Genomic DNA, 25,487 nt, shown 5'->3' with positions numbered 1-25,487 from the left:
TGTCTGTACCAAATACCACATACTTTATCTTTGAATCACAAATTTGAATAAAGAATTCAAATGTAAGATCTCTATTTTGAAAATAATGATCATAAAATTAAACTTTGACTTAAAATGAATTGTATCAAATGTTTATTTAAGCTCATCATACGGTTATCTTAATTATCATTAATCTGATAATTTAGAACTATGAACATTTTGACCTTGAATATTAAGTTTATATAATTTCAGAACTATGTGCAATATTGTCCTTCTTTTAAAATATCTTCAATTATTTGTTTTATTATATAAATACATATATACATACACATACATACATATACATATATATGAGTGTGTGTGTGTGTGTGTGTGTGTGTGTGTACCATGTGTGTATCTGGTGACTTGGGATGCCAGAAGAGGGGATCAGAGTCCCTGGAATAGAACTAGAATTACATATGGTTGCAAGCTACCGTGTAGGTCCTGTGAACTAAACCTTAGTCTCTCAAAAGCAGCCAGTGCTCTTAACCCCTGAGCCATCTTTCATCCCCCAAGACCTTTGTCTCTTATATTCTTGAATATTAGCAACACATAAGACTCATTTGTATCTATCACTGGCAACACCTCAGATTCATCCATGTATCTAAGCCTCTTCTGTATACCTAAGATTTGTTCTTACACAAGAGTGTGTACCACCATCCCTCAGGTGTCGCTGCTACTTACTATCTGTGAACAGTTCACTCTATACGCTTGATTTCAGAGATAGCAGTGCTTGTATTGATTCCTTATGAATATAAAACAAGTGGGCCAGGGAGATAGCTCACTGCGTATGAGTGCTCACTGTGCACAAATGAGGACTTAAGTTTGAATCAGTAGAATCAACGTAAAAAAAAAAAATCTGGGCATGACAGTACTTGCCTGTATTTCAGGACTAAGTTGGGTTTTTTTGGGGGGGAGCAGGGAGCAGAGGCCAGTTCAGTTTCCAGAAGCTTGCCAGCCTAGCTCAAATGGCAAGCTTTAGTTTAAGTGAGAGACCCTGTCAGAAGGGGATAAGGCTGATTGTGGCAGAGGCATGATCCATAGGCATGTTCATACATACTCACAGCACACATATGTGCATATGCCTGTCAAACAAAACCTTATTTAAAAAGAACTATCAAGTGATTATTGCACTGTTCCTGGATTCTAAGCAAGACACAATAAAGCATTCTCAAAGCTTTGCCTATGTTGTCCTGTGAGTCTTAGGCTGAGGTGAGCTCGAGTCGGGTGCAGAGGACAGGACACACTCTTCCAACTCATAGTCAAAGAGGAACTTTCCATTTATTGTGTGAAAGCAGAACACGTGCCTTGTAAGCATAAGACCCTGAGTTCAGCCCCAGAATCCACTAAAAATAGAGAATAGGAAGCACTCATGATCCCAGCTCTGGGGAGACTGGGACAGGACACTTGGAGTTCAATAAGCAGCCAGTCTAATCTAGTTGGTGAGCTCCAGGCCAGAGGCCCTGTCTCAAAAGAGGTGGATAGCATTTCTGAAGAAAATACCTGATATCCTCTGGTCTCCATGTGCACACATGGCCACATGTATGTGCACCTGCACACATACAAGCAACTACTATTAGCGTTATCAGGCATTATGAATAATGATGAGATTCTAGTGCAACTGTCTCCCCAAAGTTCATTTAGAAAATGAAAAATGGATTAAAACTATAACATGATAATTATCTGTGTTAAAGAAGATTCAGAAAGGGGCATTCCATGGCACTATGGAGACAGAAGAATCAAGTTCAATTGCTGGGAATTTATCAGCACCCCAGAAACAACTGCTCATCAGCAAAAGAGGAAAAACACATGTGACTAACCTTTGTAAGGGCCACACGTGATACCTCGATTCCCTCCAGTGAGCACCCACTGCTGTAGTTCTTGGCCAAGCAAATGCTGCTTTCTACACACGCCCCTGCCCATCCCATCCATATTTATTACGTCATTGGATTAAGCCCATGCTCGAGGCAACCACAAGTTAGAGGTTGGAATCCTGTTTGGGGAATGAAGTTAAGACATGCCTGTGGTAGCTAATCTTGATTATCAACTGTATTGGATTGTGAAATGCCTGGAAGTTAAGGGAACATATTGCTGGGCCTTTCTGGAGAGGATTCACTGAAGAGGTAAAGCTACCTTGAATGTGGGTGCCATAGGCCCAAACGCAAGGAATCAGAATGGAATATAGGGGAAAAAGGGACACGACTAATTGGTATAGACTCCCCTCACCCTGTCTCCTTCTCTTTCTGCTTGCTGGCTTTCATGAGAAGATGGACTGAAATTTCCAGAACCAAGAGTCAAAATAAGCTCTTCCTCTCTTACGTCGCTCTCTCAAGAGGACGGAAGGTTGGTATAATGCATTTTTAAGCAGGAAAGTGTTATGAGATAATCAGTCATATTTAAAACTCTTTGCTTTCACTTTTGTCTCACTGTTATCTTTATTTGAATAATACCTGGGGGTGAGTTGGGGAGATGGGAGATGATGTTGTAAGTGAATAGAACCCTTGTTGAGCACACAGCAAAAGGTTCCAAGTACAGAGGAACTGGCTCGGTGGTCAGAGCAGGGAGGGAAGTCTTGACTTTGTAGGACCCACAGGACATCAAGGAGGACAAACACCATTCCTCCCAGAATCTAGGATTGTGTGCATTCAGACTTGTGATTTTGCACAGTGGACCTGGTTTTACCTCATGATCCACCAGGGAAGTAGCCCTACCATAATAGTCTATAGAGTCTACCCCCTATTTCTAGTAACACAAAATTTCAAATTCGCTAAGGTAGAGTGGTAAGGAGGGAGCAGAAAGGAGCTGTCTTCACAAAGTAGAAGAAGGAAGAATGAGAAGAAAGAAGAGGGGGAGGCAGGCTGAGAAGGGAACCTGGAGAGGCCAGGAGAGAATGAAGGTGAGCCTGGGGGCAAGTAGAGGTGGGTCATGGGGGTGGCGGACAGTGAAAACTGAAGCTTAGGAAGTAGACAAGCCTGGTCTTACTTCTTGGCTCTGATCCTTCTTGGCCTGGCTGGGCAAGCTGCTTCATCTCCTCAAGCCCGCAGCTCCCTACTGAGAGATTTAATCATAGCTTTTGCCCCAGAAGGATTGTAAGATAGCATTCAGACTATAAACGCCATGTTAGAACTCAATAATTGGTTAATGCATTCAGAGTGTTAGGGCCAAGGATCTGCACCGCTAAAAGGCGTGGGCTTTGACAGCCTCCCTCTATGCCAGTTAGAGAGACACGTTACACTGGAAAGCTGAGAGGGGATTTAATAGACAGCGTGGGAAGGAGGACCCAAAAGGACCCTGTGGATACTGACATGGGGTCTAGGTTTACAGAGGAAGGGCTGGTTTGAGTTACAGTAGGGTAGTCAGAATCACACAGCTCTCGTTAGCATGTGGTCTCATGCATTGTTGTCTCGGACAGCGGTGCAACAAGTCACAAGCCCTTACAGCTGCCCGTGGGGCCAGTCTAGTTCCTGTAAAGTGAATTGCTTCAGGGTGCTGCCCATCTCTCAGGAGTAGCTGATCTCATCTTGGGCTGGTCTGTCTTGGCTGCCAGGCCCTGTTGTTCCTAGAATCCAAGCGGACCATAGGTTGAGACAATGATTCTTTGTGTCTTCAGGCTTTAAGGGAGAGGTTAAGGGTCACTGCGTTCTTAGGCAGACACGCCTCACTGGTCAACTTGCTTACATACAGAGTCAGGGTAGGAGTCTGACCCTCAGACACCAGCGAAGGCAGATGCTCCAGGCATTCATCTTGCTTACAGCTTTCTTATTGCCCAAATAAGGACTCAATGGTTTCATCAGAATCAGCTTCTAAGAATCTGTACTATAAGCAATGAGGGCAATGGCCGTGATGTTGATAACAATAACGATAAAGATAGAAAGATAACTGTCATAGTTGGTTTTCAGCAACTTGATGCAAACCAAGACACATCTAGGAAGACAGAATCTTGATGGAGGACTTGCCTCCATCCGATTGGCCTGTAGCCATGTCTGTGGGGCATTGTTATTATTTGTGAATTGATATAGAAGTGACCAGTCCACTGTGGGTGGTGCCACCCCTAGGGAGATAGGACTGGGCTATATAAGAAAGCAGGCTGGGTAATGCAAGGCAAACCTGTAAGCAGCATTCCTCCTGCTCCAGTTCTTGCTCCCAGGTAGGTTCCTGCTTGAGTGACTGCCTTAGTTTCCCTCAAAGAGTCACTGTAACCTATAAGCTAAATAAAGCTTTTCCTCCCCAGCTTGGTTTTGGTTAGTTTTAGTCACAGCAACAGTTCCCAAACTAGGTTAGAGATGGTGAAAGTCAAAATTAACATGGCTTGGCCGCTTGGGGAGGCAGGATGTGGGAAGTTGGCCGTGCTTACCCCACAGCATCCCGCTGTAGGGAAGCCCTGGTACCCAGCTAGAGCTGGCTCTGGAGGTCCCCGGGCCTGCAAGGAGGCGGGGGCTGTCTGATTCTCAGGCTCTTGGACATCTAGGCATCGCTGGATGCTGTAGAAGAGCAGAGAATTGAGTGGGGGCCCACAGGCTGGATCTAACCAGGGTGTGTGTGTGTGTGTGTGTGTGTGTGTGTGTGCTCTGGCTGGTCCCTCAGAGAGAGTCTTCAGCTTGATGGCCAGGTTTGAGCTTGGTTGTGGCTCGGAGTGCAGAGAGGCCTTCTACAGAAAATTCCATGGTGGCTCTGTAGGTGAAGGCCTGCTCCATTGTTCCCCACAGCAGTTCTGATGAAATGAGGCAGTCCATGGTTTTAAGGCCTTTCTTGTTAAGGCAGAAAGTGGCTGTGTAAAACCATACCCCACTTTCTCAGGGTGGGCCTGAGGCTAAACACCATTTGCAAGGAGGAGTGTCTAGGAAGGAAAGCTTATTGTCTAAGGTACTGTCCTCTAGTCACCGTCCTCTACATGTGGAGGGGCCTGGGGCATTGCCCATACATGACTAATGGCCACAAATCTATGGGTGCTGTGGCTAGTGACAGAGGCCTAGTGCCCAGGAATAGGAGAAACACCTACCGTCCCTTCAAGGTCTCCTGGGTTTCTAGCCTTAGCTCAACCAGGAACCAAGCTACCTTTCACAGTCCCACAGTTAAAGAAATAAGAAAAAGAGATCAAGAATTTGGGATTAGAGATTAGGAGAGTAAAATTTGAAGAATCGGAAAGGAAAGAGAGGGCTGGAGAGGTGGCTCAGCGGTTAAGAGTACTAGCGTGTCTCAGAGAGAACCTGGCTCTCAGCACCTACATGGCAGCCCATAACCATCTGTAACTACAGTTCTAGGGGAGTTAATTCCATCCATAGGTACCAAGTTTATATCAGGTACACACACACATGCAAGCCAAACACTCATACACACGGAACAAATATCTTACAAAAATACATACATGTTTCAAAAGGAGGGGAGGAGTTACCTAGAGACATTTGCTTTTGAACACCAAAGCCACTTGACTGTGGCTTTGCCCTCAGCAACTTTTCCACAGACTGTTCCGTTCCCTTACCTGTGGCCATGCCCTTCCACCAGGTAAATATTTGCCGTTTATCCACCTCCTGTTTGGTCCAAGAGCTTTGTGGCATTTTCCGGATTCCTTCTCCCTTGCAGGAGGGGCAGCTGCACCTCACACGTGGGTTTTCTGTCCATGAGAACTAGAAGTCCATTCAGGCAGAACTGTCAGCTCTGAGACTGGGAAGCGACAAAGCCTGCCCCACTCAAACACAGTTGTTCTGGTTCTTCTTTGGCTCGCTCAATACTACCTGCTCACTCTACGTCCAAAATAAGCAACAGATCCTACCTGTGTGTTATCACTACTGTCTCCATTTTACCTAGATGTCTAGAGAAATCTTGCTTCCATTGTGATCCCTTTTACTCTTCATCTTAAGCAAAGTTGTCATCCTCCTGCCTCAACCCAGCAAACCTCTCCAGCAGCCTTCCCACCACCGTACAGCAGATAAAGCCCAGACGTTTCTCCTGCCCCCAAAGCCCTGCACACCCCTTCCCACAACCTGCTCTTTCCCACTTCTGCTTTTGTCTCACAATCTGTCCTCCGGCCGGCCGCACTGAGGATGAGTGCTTTTCTCCAAGTCCCTTGCTTATCCGAGCTTTGTTCTTCTGCCCCTTTGGGGCCATTTCTTTCTCTGAATGTCAGATGATTTCTTGTCTCTTTGTCATGAGTGGTTTTAGTTTAAAATCTATGATCCAAGGGGCTTCAAATCACTTCTCCATGTAAAAATTACCCAGCATCTTGGATCACACACTATGTCTTTGTCTCATGTGTGTGTGTGTGTGTGCATGTGTGTGTGAAGGTAAATGTATATGTCTCTCTGTCCCTAGAACTATAGTTTCCTGGGGGAGCAGACATTTGCTCATACTGTTCATAAAATCTTTCCTCGTTGGCCAGAAATATGTCCAGCATTTAAGACCGACTCTGTAAATATTTCAATAAATGCTACTAAATAGATAATTCAGCCTCTGGATACAGAATCTTCTCCAGCGTCATGTGCTCTATATACACACATACAAACACTCATACACACAATACAGAAATCAATAAAAGGAATTAAAAAGATTGTTATGTAAGCATAAAATACTACTTCTATTGTGGATCTAAAACTAGATCATGAAACACATTTCTAAGAGGCAGAATGACTCAAGAGAAAGGGCTTCCAGAATCTCTGTAGTTCTCATTGACTACTTAAAGATGTCAGGCTTGGATAAACCTCATCATGGAATTTAACTATCAGATAATTTGTGACAGAAAAACAATAAGATATCAGACAAGCCCATAGTTTTCATCTTGAGACCAGGGAGGAAAGATGGACGAGACAGGAGGGAGATTTCTGGAGCTGTGCTCTCCCAGGTCTGAACCTCAGGGGTAAATACGTGTGTTACCCAAGGTATGACACCTGCCCTCCCTCATACAGAGGTAAGTCACCTCATACAGAGAGGGTCAAGCCAGCAATGACAGCTGGACCTGAGGCCTCCAACAAGACAGACAGGCATTTAGTGTCTGTTTTACCCCCACTATTCATCTCAGCTTCCTGTGCACAGGCTCTTAGAAAGAGCTAGAAGGCCTGCCAACTGGGCAGAGACACTAAGAATCCACACAAACAGTCAGGAGACGTGATCAGGCAGGGCCTCGACTGAGCTGGACGCAGAGAAGAGTGCAGGTGAAGTGACCGGGGAGGCCAAGAATGCTTGCCAGCAGAATGCTCCAGGATGCTCATACTGGAGTGTCATTATAAACGTGGAACAGAGGAAGAGCCTGCCCCCAGCAGGTGCTGTCTTCTGTCAGTGCCAAGAGACTCTGAATATTCCCCTTCCCCTAGGTGCTATCTGAAGGGATCCAATAAAGACGGGAATGAGAAACGAAGCATAAATGTTTCCAAAGTCGGGTTATCACTCAGGTGGCTGGTTTGAATTAGTTTCTTGGACAGACTTTTAAATTCATCAGACTCTATTTTCTTAAAATGAAAAGGTTTCATGCCATGTAGCAGGAGAGCTCTGAAGAAGACCAAAGTCATCTTAGACTAGTCATGACTATGTATTTATCTACATATCCGTGTAATGTGGCTTTGCCTTGTGTACTGGCCTACAGTGTCAAACTGAAATACATTCTTTTTAACACCTTGTGTATTCATTGGATCATAATTGCTGCCTCTAGAGAATGTAAAATTAATTATCCTAGCACTTGGGGCTGGGGAAACGGCTCTGTGGTTGAAGTGCTGGCTGCACAAGTGTAAATTCTGGCCACACAGCTGACCACTCCTGTGGGAGGTGGGGTAGGAGAATCCCTGAAGCCAGGATGGGGGTGGCACACAAAAGAGACCATGTCTCAAATGAGGTGTGACTCAAGATTGTTCTCCAACCTCTCTACCCATGCATGGCACACACATGCCCACACATTCACATCATGAATGCTCACACACCGCTACACACACACATATACTCACTTCAAATGCCTAACTAGATTGTCTACTTGAAGAAGACATGACTATTAGGAACACTTGAATCTACCTCTGTGTATTAATAGAAATAAGTACTTTGAGAAGCAGTATTAATGTATATATATATACATATATATATATATATTACACAAATTGCATCTGTAGTCTGACTCTTTGTAGCTCCAATAATAGATATAAATTTCAGAAAGTGTTCTGTGGAAATCTTATTGTTTATATATTGCATGTTGCCCTATCAGTCATCAAAGGGTAATATGTTGACTAGCTTGCAGGAATGGAAGTTTGCTATTTGTCATGACTGTTTATATAAAATAACTTTTTTACATCGAGTTATTGGGTGGGGGGAGCACATGCCACAGCACACACTTGTAAGCCAAAGGATGACCTGCGGGAGTTGACTCTCACCTTCTGCCATGGGGTCCCAGGGATTGAACTCTGGTCCTCAGACTTGGCTGCAAGACATCTTTGTCGAGCCACCTTGTTGAACTCTTACCAACCCCAGATAATATTACTTCTGCTTTCCCCCCAAATATGTTGAAGAACTTCAGCTCCCAGGTGAAATGAAATGTTTCAGCCTTTGAAATGTGAAATTCACTATAAATGCCAGGCTTTCTAGAACGTTTGCGGCTCATCTCTCCAGGCTGAGTCTCAGCATACCTGTGAGACAGCTTCAGCTCTTTTGCTTTTGTTTGCTCTTGCTCACAGGTAAAGCACAGCAAGTGTTTCTATATTTAAAAGTTAATCTTTTTTTAACCTTCAAACGAAGAAAAGGCATTTTAATTGCTTTGTTGGTGTGTGTATTTTGTGTTTTGAAAGTATTTAATGTAGCTTTAAAAAAAGAGAGAGTTATTATATTATAGTCTTATCCAACGTAGAAACAGTCTTCAGGGTTAGAGTTAATCTCTGCGCAAAAGCACTCACACTCGGAGCCTTCGTACAAAAATACTTTAAAAGTTCCTGTGGCTAATAGAGTGGATTTTAAAAGGAAGCCAGTTTCTTCAGAAATATTTCAGAGGTATGATTTTTTTTTTTTTTTGGCTAATAAAAACGGTTGTCCTTGTAATAAGTTTTAAAAGTCAGATGAAATCATTGTGGCCCAGGCCCTGGAGATGAGGATCTGGGAGCTAGTCAAAGCAGATAAAGAATGGTTAGAAGGATGTGCTTGGTTGGTAAAATACTTGCACAAAGACTTGGGTCTTTGGTCATAGTGTCACCTCAGCACTGAGGAGATGACTAGAGGATCCCTGGAGCTTGCTGGCCAGTATAGCTGAACCAGAGAGTTCTAGACTTTATGAAAGACCCAGTCTCAGTAAGATAAAGAATGACTGAGGGACACCTGGCTTTGACTTCTGGTCTGTGCACATAAGTGCTCACTAATGCATGCACACCCCCCACACATACACAAGCATGCAAACATGCACACATGCAGACACACACAGACACACACAAACACACACATTCCCACACAAAGTAGGAAATAAAAGAATTATTAGTGAATTTCATTTGTTTTATTTTTAAAAGGAACACATCTTGGGGCTGTTGACATTTTAATTAAGCACTGACTTCATATAGATTATAACAATTTTTGAAGAACTGTGCAGCCTAATGGTCCATGCCAACAGCCTTCCATGCAGTGTGATAATAATATTAATGTGCTCCCTCCATGTCCTGCCCAGTGCATAGCTTTCATTAAATCCTATACAGGTCTCTGACACAGTTAATTGCCTTAGTCTGTTCAAAAGGCCAAATTACTCTTAGAGAATAAAAACCCCATGCTGGAGACCAGATAAGCGTCTGGGCTTTAATTTAAAGAGAGGAGATGAGTTCTGTGCAGGAAATAAAGTCAGTCTTAACTTGAATGGCTAGATTGACCCAACACTGTACACTTAAAGAAAAATAGTTGTGGCCATTCAAGTCATGACAATTTGTGACTAGACCTATGATTCAGAAACGTGAAGCTGTTGAAGTCCTGGGCAGGGAGCATGGCTGTATCACGATGGTGCTGAGACTGCAGAATCCATGGCTAGAGCACTGTGTGCTTCCCGGAATGACTGCAGCAGGTTTGGACTTGCTTAGGATTCCGACAGGAGTCAGCACTCAAGCACAGACCTGTTCTAGAGTGGGAAGCAGAAAGCCCAGTAGTGCCTGGATTGATGTGGCCCAGCTGGACACTGGTGGGGAAGATGAGGTCAGCACTACTCAGGAGGTCAGACTCCAGGAGGACAGACTCTAGGAGGACAGACTCCAGGAGGACAGACTCCAGGAGGACAGACTCCAGAGGCTGAGCATGGCGTGTCCACTCTGTTTCACCCTCAAGGTTAAACCCTTTATGGAGAGCAGAGTTGTTTAACAGTCAAGCCCCATCTTGTGTAATGATATCATCGGTACTTAAATTCCTCTGCACTTTCAGCTGTAAAGCATTTCCTCTTCCTGCCAATACCCCTGCAGCACCCTCTTTATTTCTGGATTTTGTGAGATGTTAAGTGTTGTGGTGAAGTTTTTGTATAGTAGCTGTCTTTTCTCCAATGACACGATGGCTAATTTTGATGGGATAAGAGATATCCCAAGGATTAGTGATGCACCCTTGGGTATATCTGATGAGGTTCCCAGCAACCCTTAGATAGAAGAACTCAGACCTAATCAGGAGACTAACCTCTCGTGGAGTCACACTATGAAGGCCTTACTGGGAGGTGTTGAAAGGGAGAGATGGGGTCTGTTTGGATAAAGTAGACATTTTGGGAGTGTCTTTGGGGCTGCATCTTGCTCCTTTCTGTGTCCCCCATTCTACCTGCTTTGTGACCCACGGAGAGTAAGGAAACCTCCTACTATCCTCTCCAGCCACCATGATATTCTGCCTCCAATGGGCCCAGAATCAGGGAGCCAAGCAACCACAGACAGAACTCTTTAAACTACGGCCCACACCTAGGCTTCCTCTTCAAGTCGTTCAAGGTATAGAAATTCATAGAAATACAAAAGTTATTAATAAGAACATGCAAAGTTATTATTTGATCTGAGCCATCTTTGGAAAGCAAAAATGATACAGCACTTAAAATGCTGAGTCATCCCAACATAGTGCTTGTTCACAGTGGGTTTAAATGGGGCGAATAGAAGTTACACAAGCAGGTCTTTGTTTGCTCCTCCCACACACTCAGCTAACCATTTCCAGTGAGTATCTATTTATTTATTTTTTCTGTAAAGATCATTTTTAAAAAAATGAAATGGGTTTTTATGAACAGTTCTAATTTGTGGAAGCTCTGAGATAGACTCTCTTCTATGTTTGTGGTTCCCATTTTTTCCTCTCTCTCTAAGTTTGGATTCTGTTGCATAGGAATTCTCAAGTCCAGGCACTGACAACCCAGGGGTGCAGAAAAGCTTCCTGATCTTTTCCCAGAGAACCTTTGGTGTGGCTTTAGCTTTAGCTGTGTTTTCAGGAAGAGAAAAGGAAACCAAGAAAGGGCTACCACAAAAACCAAATAATACGATATATTCATTGAGGAATTTAGGATCCTAGAGCCAATATGACTTTCCTCATAGTGATCACATAGTTACTTATCAGGGATAGATTATGGTGTGTTGTCCTGTTTAGCTTTTGTTGGGTTGTTTTGTCAACTTGACACAAGCTAGCGTCCTCTGGTAAGATGAACCTCAACAGAGAAAATCCCTAGATCCGATCTCCTGTAGGTAAGTCTGCAGGGCATATTCTTGATTGATACGGAAGTGCTTGACCCAGCCACCCTGAGCTTGTGGGTCTACGTTGTATAAGAGAACAGGCAGAGCCTCCATGGGGAGCATGTCATACATAGAACTCCTCCATGGCCGCTGCTTCGATTATTGCTTCACGGTTCCTGCTCTGCTTGGGTTCTTGTCCCGATCCTCAGTTATGGAGGCCTGAGGGTTGTGAGCTTAAGTAAACCCTTTCCTTCCCAAGTTGCTTTTGGTCATAGTGTTTTACCTCAGCAATAGAACCCCTAACTAAGATACTTGGTAATATTTTAATTTCATAGTAAACGTCATATTCATCGTCCAGAAGTCAAATAGGAAAAGGAAATTTGTGTAGACAAGTGACTTTTGGAACTTGCTAATAAAATGACCTGAGAGGCCTGAGTTAATTAAGTTATAAGAACATAGCCATGTTACTGTTTTTGTAAGATTAGATAAACTTCAGGAAGTCCCATGAGTGGGCCTTCTAGTTATCAGAGAAAGTGGGGAATGAGAGGCCAAACCTACTCCATCTTGGGACCAGCTTCCATCTTAAAGAAAAAAAGCCTGAGAGCTTGACCTGCAGCAGAACCCAAGCTGCACCCACATACCAGGAAGGACCTCATGGCTTGTCCTTGGACAGAGTTACACTCTAGCCACTTCCTAGCCACAGTTAATGGATTAGTCTGATTGTTTCAGATGTACTTTCAGACTGTTTGTGATTGTATATGGTCTTGCTTCAGAGCACCCACCTGTCTGCTTACAACAGTCATTCTATTAGATGCCTGCCAGACTGGATACTCCCTCCCTCACCCCCTCACTTGCTCCTATTTTCCTATAAAACCTTGTCCTGCTGAGGGTTCAAGGCTGCTCTGCCTTCCCTTCCTGTCCTGCTGTGTCAGGATTGGGTTGGAGGAAAGCCCAAGCTTGTAATAAAGAAACTTTAGTGCTATTACGTCAGAGATGGCTCCTTGGTGGTCTTTTGGGGTTCACAAACACTTCCTGGCACAACACTATCAAGTCTCTCTCAAGTCCCTAACTTCCATCTACATTTGTTGACAGAATCCGAACATGTCACTCCAGCCATTTTGTACAACTCAGTCTGCTGTGAGCAATGTCAATGCTTTTGCAAGAACAGTTGGGAGGAGAAGAAGGGAAGCATCTTGAAATTTTGGAAAGGATCTATGCTATCCATCCTGGCCAGTGCTCTGACCAAGTGTGGCTCCTGTTAACGTTGGGCTCTTAAAGAAGAGGTTCCATGGACCCGTGTAGACAGCTCAAGTCTCTCTCATCCCCAACTCTAACATAGGTCTCCAGCTCCCATAGAGAAATTAGTTTAGTGAGCTAACCAATAGGATCTGATTGTATGAAGAGGTGTCTGGGACCCATTTCTTCTCTCTCTCTTTGCCTTCTGTTCCAACAGATATACTTTCTTTTCATAACCTTAGGGCAACTTATAGTGTGGAGTTTGAAGATGAAATGTTCCCCACAGGTTCATGGGTTTGGACACTTGTTCCCCAGTTGGTAGCACTGTCTTGAGAGGATATGGCACAAAGCATGTCACTTCCGGGATGGGGAGGGCACTTGCACATCACTTCCGGGATGGGGAGGGCACTTGCACATCACTTCCAGGATGGGGAGGGCACTTGTTCTCTCCCTGCTTCCTGAGCCCAGACACAATCCAATAAACTAGCTTCCGGCTCTTGTTTCCATGTCTTCTTTGGCTCCTATGGTATCTTTCTGGCCACGATGGGCTCTATCCTTCTGGAATGTTAAACTTAAAGAAACCTGTTCTTCAAGTTGCTTCCTGTACATTGTATCACATTAACATAAAAAGTTAATACAAGTAGCTTATAGGAAGTAATTTTGCTTCAGTTTTGAACAGGGAAAAATGTAGCATTCTAAGAAAGTTCCATATTCTACCACATGGGGTGAATTCTGGTGATATAAATGTTTAGTGAAATAGTAAGTTGAAGAGAATTCGTATATTAGAATGTAACTTACATAAATGTAAAAATAGGTTATATTTTTGTATCTACAAAAGTACATCTATTCTAACAGGAGGATGTCATCTATATGAGAGGGGTGGGAAAGAAGAAAGGAGAAGGTAAACTGGGCTCAACTGAAAATCTGGTTGTATTTTTTTCCGTAGGAAAAAGAAAAAAAAAGGAAGGAAGGAAGGGATGGAGGAAGGAAGGAAAGCAGAAAGAAAGAAAGAGAGAAAGAAAGAAAGGAAGGAAGGAAAGAAGGAAGGAAGAGAGAAAGGAAGGAAGGAAGGAAGAGAAATCTGTGGCAAATCTGGAAAATGTCTGCCACTTAAAATCCAAATTTATGGTCACATTCCAGTTCCTTTCCTTTATACTTCTGAAAAGTGTAACAACTAACAAACCTCAAAATTATGTCCTGTTTTCCAGTTTCATCCAAGCTGCTTCAAACAACTGTATGTCGTTACTTTTGTGTCCCAATAATACTCCATTGTGTCTGGTTGCCACATTTTTTCACCCACTGATTGACTGATACTCAAGCCTTTGAGACCCTTAAAATAGTTGAGTTCATTTCAACAAGGATTCACTGAGAATTTATCACTGGACACTAAGGATAACGGAGTAGAAAGGTCCCTACTCCAAACAAGCCACTCTCAGGAAGGAGAAAGGGGGATTAGCAGACCTTTGGGGCATCAAGATAGTGACAATCATGTTTTATATTATGTTTTCTAAACAGAATAATTGAAGCCATGGTAATGTTTTTCTAGAAGACTTCAAGCAAATGTAAACCAGATTATGGCTGAAGTATCATAGTTGCTGATTTAAAAAACATAATTTATATGTGCTGACAAGATGTCTCTTAGGCAAGAGTGCTTGCCACTAAGTCTGATGACCTGAGTTTGGGTCCCAGAACCTACATGTCAAGAGGATAGAACAAACTCCCACAGTTGTCCTCTGACCTATACACACATACACACACACACACACACACACACACACACACAGATACACATGTTTTAAATTTTACTTTTATATTAGCATTTCAACTCACTACAAACAGAGTGATTTTTAAAATCAGTCCTCCAAAGCGCAGCTGGCTGACATCCTGTGCAATTTATTTGAATAAACAACGCACACTATAGCATCCGTTTCTTGCATGGTCTCTTCCAGATCCATTCCTGGGTTTTAGTATGACTTTTTCACGGAAATGTAGTTCTGCTGCGGTGGCCGTCTGATTTTGTGGGCTTATCATGCGTTCCCTGAAGCATTTAGTACCATCCTATGTAAATAGAGAGAATGACTGTCATTTTTATCAAATGCCTACAATGTGCCATGGGGTGTAGTCAAGAGCTTCTGTGGTGGCTTGAGTAAGAATGACCCAATAGACTCATATCTGTGAATGTTCCTCAGCAAGTGGCAGAGCTTGAGAAGGATTAGGAGGTGTGGCCTTGTTGGAGGAAGTGTATCCCTGGGGATAGGCTCTGAGGTCTCAAACACCCAAACCAAGCCTAGTGGCTTTCTTTCCCTGCTGCCTGTGTATACAGATGTAGAACTTTCAGCCATGTCTCTATCATGTCTGCTTGCATGCTGCCTTGCTCCCACCATGATAACAATGGACCAAACCTCCCAAACTGAAAGCCAGTCCCAAAGGAAATGCTTTCTTTCGTAAAAGTTGGTGTGGTCATGGGTGTCTTTTCATGGCAAAAGAATATCAGCAAAGACAGGTTTTTTGTTTTTTTTTTTTAACTCCAAATATAATACTCAAGTTCAGGGGCTCTAGGAAAGATAGCTGCAGTTAAGGCCAACTGTCTGTCATGCAGTTAGTACATGTGGAGAATATAATGCCATATCCCAAAGTGACAATCAAGACTCCAGTAAACAAAACAAAACAAACACAAGGCAGCTCATTACCAAGAACACTGGGAGTCGGTTTGGAATCTGAGCAATGCAGCTTTGGCTCCCCTTCCTGAGAAGGCACCAATGGAAAATGCCAAGCAAGTTTCTCCTTCTTCTTCTTCTTTCTTTTTTTTTTTTTCCACCCAATATCCATCCAAAGAAAAACCACCACAAAATTTAGCATTCCACTGCTTGGAGTAAATATAGAAAAAACAGGAAGAAAATGAAAAAGATCATGAAATTGTATTCATAGCTACCTTTAGTGGCTAACAGATTTCCACCAGTGGTTAAAAATAGTTCAGTAAATATTTGACAACTTAGTATTAATTAAAATGAGCCCAGTGTGGCACTGTGGCGGTAAGGACAGGAGTGAGATTCCTGGTAAACCTGTTCACCATATGAGTCACAGTGCTAGGTGTATGGCACACCTGCTGGCTATGAGCCCATACCCTCTCCAGGGTCCTTACTGTGTTTATATTTTACCACATACATTGGTTCTCTTAGCAACCAGCAAACTATAGTTAAATTTTATTTTAACCAGAACCCAGCTTGTGGAAAATATTTTTACCTGTGTCCAGAGGATGACTTTAATATGAAGAAAAAGAGGACTTCTGTCAAAGCCAGAGATTATAAAGCAACTGTGATTTCCAAGGACACTGAAAAGAAGCTGAACACAGCGTGTAAGGTGCATCTCAGAGAAATACGGCTCAAACTCTGGGTGATACAGCAAAGAGAAATTTTATTGAGTGCATGGTAGATGCTGGGGTGACTATTTCTAGGTCTGTTCTGTCTATTTCTGAGAGCCCCCTGCAGCCCACCCACATCCTTTCTGATAATGCTGACTGATACCCACCCACCCATTTGCTGCCTCCTGCTAAGGGTTTCACACTAGGGAGAAGTAGATAGGGCTTACAGTCCTCTTTTCTCCAGAACAGGGATGAGTTTGTCCTTTCTTGGATCATGGCTGCCAGTCACAGTCACTGGCTGGCTGCTCCTTACCAGGTTCTTGCACTAGTTCAGACACTATTCCAAGCACATCTTCACGTGTGTCCTCTCTCAGGCTCACTGACATACTGACGATGATAACTATTTCATTTCCCTTCATCAAACAAGAAAACTAAGGCATAGGTGAGAAATGACTGGACCTGGATGGAAATCTAGACATAATAAATGTGATCAAGTTCACCAGAGATAAACTCACAGATAATTTCACAAAAAAAGTTTATTCATAATGTGTAGTGAGTTGGATGTTTCAAGAAATCTAAATAATTAATAGTCTAACCTAAAGTTTTGAAATGGGTTTTTCATCTCCTAATGTTTCAAGAAGTATATGTCACAGGAACCTGAGGCTCAAACTACACCTTCCCTGAGATAGCTCTTGCTTCTGTCATGGTTCTGGGATTTTGTAATTTGGAAATTGCTGTGTTGGTCCAAGTAGCCTTCTAGCGGGTGCTGAGACACTCCATAAGCATATGTGCATAATTGGCTGTGTTAGTTTGAGTGTGGTGTTGACACATCTTGTGATTCTCACATGGATTGAGAAAGGCTTGTGACTACCTGGAGTCAACACTCTTACCTGCTTATTACCAAATCATGTCCACTGTCCCTCAGAGGCAGACTGTGGGAAGGACCAGTGAGAAGCTTTCCACTTTGAGTGGCTGCTTAGGGGAGGTCAGGGTGCCCCCTATATCAACAAACCTTCTTCCCTTCACGTACCATTTCCCTGAAGAGTGTAGAAGCAATAGGAGAACTTTCCGGGGTAACTAGCTTTCTTCCGTTGGCTCCCAAAGCAGGCAGCCATAGGTCTGGCTATACAGCTCGGTCACGAACATCTGTGTGGGAAAGGTGCACAGGGATTAAGCGGGAACTTGGGAGAAAAATATAAGGGTGGAGGCAACTTCATCAGGGAAGGACCTGCTCATCGTTTCGGAGATGGGAGAAGAATTCGGGAACCTGCAGGAGGAGTAAGTTGATGACCTTGATCCTTGAGGGAATGCTGAGGCACGTGGTTTTGGTGGCTTTCTGCTTCTCTTAATTTGTCTCGGTAGGTGGTGCTTGAGAAGGGGCAACTGTTGGACTCGAAGGCTGATCCCATAGACAACGACTGCTCATGCTCAGACCTGGACATTTTAAATTAGTTTAATAACTATTCATATCAGCCCCACCCCACCACACTCACAAAAGAAATCCTGGCTCCCTGCTGTTTAGAGATGGCGAAACACTCATGGAGGTCTTCTGTCTTTTAGAGGCATGTCTTGCATGGGTTGGAAGGGTCAAGCCTGTTTCTGTCTTCTGATTCCCTCTGTGGGGTGAATGGATTCCATTTGCGTGCATTGCGACGACAGTGCACTCTCAGTGGCTCAGAGTAAAAGATCCCATCTGTAGGAGATGGAAGCCTTCCAGTGCTGGAGCCTAAAGTAAACCTTATCTCTTCATAGGCTGACTTATCTCTGGCATTTGTCACAGTCAGAGGAGGCTCAGGACCTCAGTGACCTAACTGGTAGTAACAGTGAAGGAACCAATCAGGAATGAGGTGACTTGAGGGTGGGCTGTCCATGCAGTGCAGGATCATGTACTATTTGTGTTTATTAAGAACTTTGGGCCTAACGGTGATTTTTTTTTCAAACACCATAACAAACTATCACTTACTTTGAAGGCTCTGTGTTTTTTCCTTACAACCCTTGAATTTTAGACTAGAGAAGGAAAATCCTTTGAGGTACTAGCCCTGTGAGAAAGCAATCAAATGAGACTCTTCAACACAGACAAACTCATAGAACGATCACATTTTATTGTAGACCCCACCCCCACCCCCCGAGGGTATCTGAAGCTGTGCTAACATAAAGGCTGTGGTCAGGAGGCCTTGTGACCATGTTTAGCCTGTAGACACTTTTATTTTATTTTGTTTTGTTTTCCAGTAATTGTTCATTTTCGAAATCTGTTTTTACTCAATTTGAAAATTAGAAAAATTTCTAAAATAATTTGAAAATCTGGCTTCTAAACTATTGGTAGGTCTCAGACATGGGGCCAGCGTTTCCTTCTGGCAGGAAACAATTAAAGCTGACGGAAATGTTTGCTCCACTCCTGATGCGCACTTCATGTGCACTTGGTACCTCTGTGATGCTGTGGGCTTTGAGATTCAGACTCCTGACTGACGACTGAGCTCTCAATCAGTCATGCCTCTTATGGCTTCATCTCATGGGCTAGGCATAGATTTTTGTACTTATTATATGTTAGCCATTGTGCAGTGGACCAAGCTGCCAAGGCCTCTTTATTTATGGAGTCTTACAGGCACTGTTATAGGCTGAATTGTATTTCTCCACAATAAATTTTGGGGGAAAATAAATAAATTCTTAATATCAGCAGCACCTCGGAATATGACCTCACTGGCAAATCTGGTCTTTGCAGAAGCAGTTAAGAGGAGGTCATTAGAGTAGCCTGAACTACTTCTGGAATTCTTTAAAAGGGGCCAGTGTGGATCTGGAAGTTGACCACTCAGAGGGCACATATGCTATGAGGAAGACCAAGATACAGTGCCCAGGGCACGGGTGTGCAGTCTCCAGGCCAAGAATCACCATGGATTTTAGCCAAGTGCAGGAGCTGGCATTTGACAGAACTTACCCTGGGGAGGTATGAGGAAGCAAGCCCTTGGGACACCTTGATTTCTGATCTTTGGTCTGCAAAGATCTATTGTTTTTAGCCAACCACAGATTTTTTTGCTAGTAAAAAAAAGACAGTCTGAATAAATATTTAATGTCAGTGAAGTAGCAAGAAAGGGGTGCAAGGGCTGCGGTTTAAGATGCTATGTTGGGGCCAGTCGGCTGAACGTGCCTGGGAGGTAGTGGACTTTTCTGAAGAGGGTAGGGTGTTTTAGCTAAGGTCTGATGGGTGTTTGTAAGTTGTATTGGGTAGGAAAGAGGGCAGGCACAGTCTACACACTGGGAGAACTGTTGTGTGTGAAGGCGTTCAGGGGAGATGTGAGTAGGACACACTCAGAAAAACTGGAATTCAGCTGGTGGCTGAACTCCAGTCCAGGAAGAGCCATGGAGCATGGCCTCTGTAGCTCATGATGCTCTCACCAGCCCACATTATTCAGGGAAGTTACTTGGCTTCTCTAATGCTGAGAACCCTGTTGTTCAACTCATGGTTCTTATGCTGATTAAATCACACAGGGTCTTCAGTATACCGAGGACCCTTGGGGCAGGTTGTCTGTGCTGCCTTCCTCTTCATTTCCTCTCTTTTCTCTTCGCCACTCACCTTCCTCTGTTCCATCCTCCCCTCCTCCTTCGTCCACATCCCCTCTCTTCTCCATCTTCCTCCTCCTCTTTCTTTTTGATAAGTCAAGGATATGCCTGGCCCTGGGTCATCTTTCACACTGTGACTTACATGCTGGAGACTCCAGGAAAGAAGAGTGTCCGGGGGTTTCAACATCACCACATTTTACTTTCAAAAGTTTCATGCTGTTGCAGTATGGAAAGGGACCAATCCTTTGTGGAGAAGAGGCCGTTGGTGCAAGGCCCTGGGGAGAAGTGACTGAAAGGGCACTCATGGAGTCTAAGTGCCCCAGCTCATATGTTAGGAAATATAGAAAATCCTTGAGCAGTTTACCCAATTTTGAATCTGATAGAAAGGCACTGCCTGTATTTTAGGATTTTCTTCTATAATAAATATGGCCTGGGGTAAATACATGGAGGGTTATGTTAAATCTTCCATAAGTCTAGCATATGGCCTTAGGCAAGTATCACATTTGCTCATTCAGTTGCAGACACAAAAAGATGTAAGGAGAGGAACTTCCATAGGTGGGGACATCAGCAGCTTTGCTTTCTGAGCACAGCAGAACATGTCTTCAGGGAGTCACTCCTCACATTGTCTATTTGCTTGTGAAATCTCAGAGGACAGACTGGGTTGTCCCTTCTGGAACCATCGTCCACATAGCAGACACTGTGGTCTCAAGCAAAGGCAAGCTGTTGCGCTGGCAGAGGGCTTCTGTGATGTGGGTTTCACAAGAAGGCCTACCTGTGTGGAACAGCCACCAGGTCCTGAAACCCACCAGGGAAGATGCAGGAGGCTGTTGTGAAAAGCCTTCCATAGGCTTGAGTTTCTGAACACTTGTTCCCCAGTAGGTGGCGCTGTTTGAGGAGGTTTAGCTGTAGCTTTGCTGGAGGAAGTAGGTCACTGGGGCAGGCTTTGAGTTTAGACTGGTATGCTACCTCTAGTTTTCTCTGTCTCTACATCCCGCTGAGGTTGAAGATGTGGGCTCTCAGCTTCCAGCTCCAGGTGCCACATCTGTTGCTCGCTGCCACATTTCTCTGCCACGCTGGACTTTAACCCCCTGAAACCATAAGCCCAAATAAACTCTCCCTTCAGTAAGTTGCTTCTGGTGACAGTGTTTTATCACAGAAACAAAAGAGGCACCAATCAAGAAAGTCTGTGTTGAAAATGGGAAAACCAAAGCCTTTGCAAGTCACACTTTGAAGCTGAGATTTGATATGGACATAGGTTGGTGTCTACCATGGTCTGCCAGCTAGTATGCTACCGTCAAGACATATTTCTCAACACTGCCAAAAACTGCCCCAGTGACCATGCATTATCCTGGTAGACTAAGCCTGGGTCCCATCTCCTGTCAAATGGTTCCCAAAGTGCAGTCCTTGGAGTATAGCATTAGTGTCTCCTGAGGACTTGTGGTGCCAGCTCTCAAATCTCTCAGAAGACACAAAGCAGCAGAACCCCGAATGGGGGAGAAGCCTGTGGGGTCTACCAGCCCCTCCAGGTGGTGCTCATTCAAATTGAGGTGTGCTTCTACACAGTGCTTGCATGGACCCTCCGCCTACCTATCTCCTTTCCTCAGTGGCTTCTAACTCCCTTTCTGATGGACACACTATAATTTTGAGTACACATAGTCTACACACACACACACACACACACACACACTGGCCTTGAAGGATTGCTTTCTTTTTTTCTTTTTTTTTTGTCAGATTTATTTATTTATTTTATGTATATGAGTACATTGTTGCTATCTTTAGGCACACCAGATGAGAGATCAGATCCCATTAGAGATGGTTGTGAACCACTATGTTTGCTGGGAATTGAACTCAGGACCTCTGGAAGAGCAGTCAGTGCTGTTAACCCCTGAGCCATCTCTCCATCCCCCAAGGATTGCCTTCTTAAAGTTGTTGTACAGCTCAGGTCTGACTAGCATTTGATACTTGCCTCTTAGAGGCCTCCTCTGTCCTCTCCTGTCACAGAACAAATAACCCCACCTGCCCAGACTCCCCGAGCTCCCCCATTCTCTCAGCTACCTCCTACCACAGGCCTTGGCAAGCTCTTCTGTTGGGGAAGATCTTTCCTCACAGCTGTTATATCCTCACATATATGTTCACCTCACATATATGATCACTTCTGCCCTGTAGCTTTCTTAATGACTTGTATCTACCCTCCTTAGACCACATGGTCCTTCCTATGGCTACAGAGCACTGGCTCAGTTTGCAGCAGGCACACAGTAAGCGACTGCATAGTATGCCTCATTCTTCCTCACAACTGTAGAAGACCATTACCTAGAGGATTAAGTAAATGAAAAAAAAAAGTTAAGGGAGTCAGAATCTGTTGGTGGTGTGGCTTCATCAGTAGCTCCCTCGTTTATGGGATTGGACTAATGGGTAAATTATCATATTAATACACATAAATGATGCCAGTATTTGGATCTAGAATCCCTCCCAAAGGCTCCTGTGTAGAAGGCTAAGCCCTCAGCACAGCAGTATCTGGAAGTGCTGTGGACTTGTGGGTAGTGGGGCCTGGCGGGAGATGGTTAGGTCATTGGAAGCTTGGCTCAAAGGGGCGAGACACAGGCTGCTCAGTTGTTCTCTTTGGCTTCCTTGCTTATGATGCAAGTGGTTTGGCTATGACAGTCCTGTCTTCATGAGGTCCTGCTCAGTGCTGAGGCCCATAAAAACGAACCATGTGATTTTGTATTGGAGCTTTCGGAAGTATAGGAAAATGAAGCACTTTCTCTTTCTAGGTTAGTGGCCTCAGTGTTCCATTCTAGTAATGGGAAGATGACAGTACATACAGTGTGCATACAGTACATACACACAGTACATACTTACAGCACACATAATATATACCCTTAGTACACACAGTACATACATACAGTACATACACACAGTACATTCTTACAGCATACACATTATATACCCACAGTACACACAGTACATACATACAGTACATACATACAGAGCACAGAGTATATACATACAGTATATACATACAGTATATACAGTGTCTCTCCCTGGCCCTTCCAATCCTCTCCTGTGAGTGCAGGGAACTCTCCCTGCTCTATAGATCAAGAGGCTGATCATCTGAAAAATAAAGAACTTCATCCCACTCACAGTGTAGAAGCAGAGGTAGGACATTCACAGATCTCTTTTGATGTGGTCAAAATTATTAAAAAAGAAGGAGGAGGAGGAGGAGGAAGAGGAGGAGGAAGAGGAGAAGAATGCTCATTTCTTAAAGTGCCCCCCTCCGCCAAACTAGGGCATTTTGAGTAGGCCAGGATCAGAAAAGCAGAATTAACATGAAAATGAACTTCTGAGTTCATGCTGCAAGTTGGAGCACTGCACATATTCTGAAAAGACCAGAGGAGGCTTTGTGGGAGCCCAATGTCGTCGCTACATATTCTGGATTTTCCTGGGTATTAAAGAAATTAAGGCATGTAAATTAGCACCAAACCACGAGGAAGCAATCCGCTGCCCTTCTGTTACACTCCTGGTGCGGTCGGTCGGTATGGATGGAGTGTAAAGTATGATTGTTGGTAACAGGACAGTCTGCCCCATATCCTTGTTCCTCTAGTTTAAGTGATATATGATATGGTCCTCCTCATATTTAAAACACCCCTATCCATGCCTTTATCATACAAAGTCCCTTAAAGAGGCAGGTGTGTTGAAGGAAGGACTGTGGAACTTCTATGGAAATGAGGGAAGACTCAGCGGTGCCTTGGGTACTCCCACAGTCCCTTTTTATGTGTGAAGATTAGCTTCTAGCTCCTCAGAGTAAATCTCATTGCTATTTGATGTGGCTTAGACTCTTCCCTTTCTGTCTGTGTTTCCTGTTTTAAGAGCCATATTTTTAATGCAATGTGTGTGAGTGTTGGCCTGCGTGTTTATGTGCACCAGGTTTGTACAGCACCCTTGGAGGTCAGAAGAGGGTGTCAGGAATCCTGAAACTGGAGTGACAGATGGTTGGGAGCCACCATTTTGGTGCTGGGACCTGAACTTAGTCTGCTTCTAAACCAGCCAATGTTCTGAATGGATGATCCAGGTCTCCTGTTCCCATGTCTCCACACAGCAACCAAGGCACCCTGTACACATAGGACACGAACAAGCTGACAGGGAGAATGGCAACACAGTATTGGGATTGATGGTGAGACTGAGAGTCTTCAAGTGTGGGTGGCACGGGGGCACGGGGCCACGGAGCCATCGAGCCATAAGGGCACGGAGGCATGGAGCTGTGAAGCCATGAGTACATGGAGGCACAGAGGCATGGAGGGCCAGAGGCATGGAACCACAGAGACATGGAGACATGGAGGGACAGAGGCTTGGAACCCTGGAGAGATGGAGGCAAGGAGCCCTGGAGAGACGGATGCACAGAGGCATGGAGGCATGGAGCTACGGAGCCATGGTGTACAGAAATCCACAGAGGTACCAATCTCCTAGTGTACAGAGGTTTGTAACAAATTAGAGAAAGCAAAGAAAGGAAGGGAGGGGAAGAAACTGAGTGAAAGGAAGGATAGTCTGGGGTCATTTCATCCTGGCAGCAAAATGGCATATAAGGAAACATGATTTCAAGTTGGAGAATTTGCCCCATTCCCTATATGAGTTGAGTGTCCTTGCTCAGGATGTTTTTGGGGAGGAGAGGAGAATGCTAATATTATCATTGTCAGCCCTCCTTGAACCCGGCCGCCTCCCTAGTCCTGGGTATTATGGGACTGTTGTCAGGTCTCTCAGAGCCCACAGGATAGTCTGTGACAAAGATGACACCAGGAAAAGCAAGTGGTAAGATGCTGGACTAGGACTCTCCAGAAATCTCACCCAGCATGGAAGTTCTTGGTGAATGCTAGTCTGTAATGAAAGGACTGCTGTGAAGACATTTTATCTGTGGAGTTAGCTCAAGATTACTCTAGACACGTAGGTGGGTGTCACCCACACGGGAGCCAGAGAGACTTCCTGGAGTCGATGAAATTGTACCTTGAGCTTCCAGTAGGCTGTAACTGCTCTGGGATTCCAGAGGCATTTGCAAGATTTAGGAGTTGTATGAGCCAAGCCCCTACAATTAATCCCCTGGGCAAGTACTTTTGCACACAGGAAGATTCTGTATACAGAATTCTACTGAAGTAATCCTTTAGTCCTATAAGATAGGTGTGTGTGTGTGTGTGTGTGTGTGTGTGTGTGTGTGTGTGTGTTGGGAGAATCTGGCCGTGGGGCCCAGACAGGCCTGCAGTGAAATGAGCCAATGGGATGAAGCAAGAGCATGACCTATGACCTAGAAACTCTGGGAGGGTCTAAGTCTGGGAGTGAGATCAGACTCATATATTTTTAAATGACTTAAGTTACTTTTGAGACTAGGAGTCAAGAAAAACGTGCTTAAATTGGAGCAAGATGGATGCTTTATTTCATCAGACAGAACAGGTGCTGGGACTATTCTAGAGTCAGAAATAGAACAACAAGTACAAAAAAAAAAATCATTGATGTTGGAGAGTCTTGTAAACGCCTTAAGAGGTTCACATTACAGCCAAGGCTGTGTCTGTGGCTTCCTTCAGATCCCTGGGAAAACACTGACTGTGTGCAAGGTGCTGGGGGCAGAAGGTGGAGGTCAGCTGAGAGTTCCTGCTGGCAAAGCTGGAGAGGGAGGGCAGGCAGTTTTAAAGTTCTTCCATGTTCAGTGAAGGCACCATCCAATC

General features: G+C 44.2%; 1 protein-coding gene and 1 long non-coding RNA gene across 3 annotated transcripts in view; one reads left to right on the top strand and one right to left on the bottom strand.

The window, feature by feature from the left end:
- Positions 1–25,487, top strand: part of Kcnk2 (potassium two pore domain channel subfamily K member 2) — a 181,983-nt gene that overhangs the window by 26,630 nt on the left and 129,866 nt on the right. The gene's annotated exons all lie outside the window — the stretch shown is intronic.
- Positions 14,800–16,244, bottom strand: LOC115032303. The gene is made up of 3 exons (XR_003837943.1): positions 16,107–16,244; positions 15,554–15,726; positions 14,800–14,921 (listed from the first exon to the last, which is right to left on the bottom strand). It is a non-coding gene; the product is annotated as an uncharacterized LOC115032303 (long non-coding RNA).

This window comes from Mus caroli, chromosome 1 (assembly GCF_900094665.2).
Source record: "Mus caroli chromosome 1, CAROLI_EIJ_v1.1, whole genome shotgun sequence".
In the NCBI taxonomy this organism is placed as follows: Eukaryota; Metazoa; Chordata; class Mammalia; order Rodentia; family Muridae; genus Mus; species Mus caroli.
This window is presented reverse-complemented; position numbering and strand designations above follow the sequence as displayed.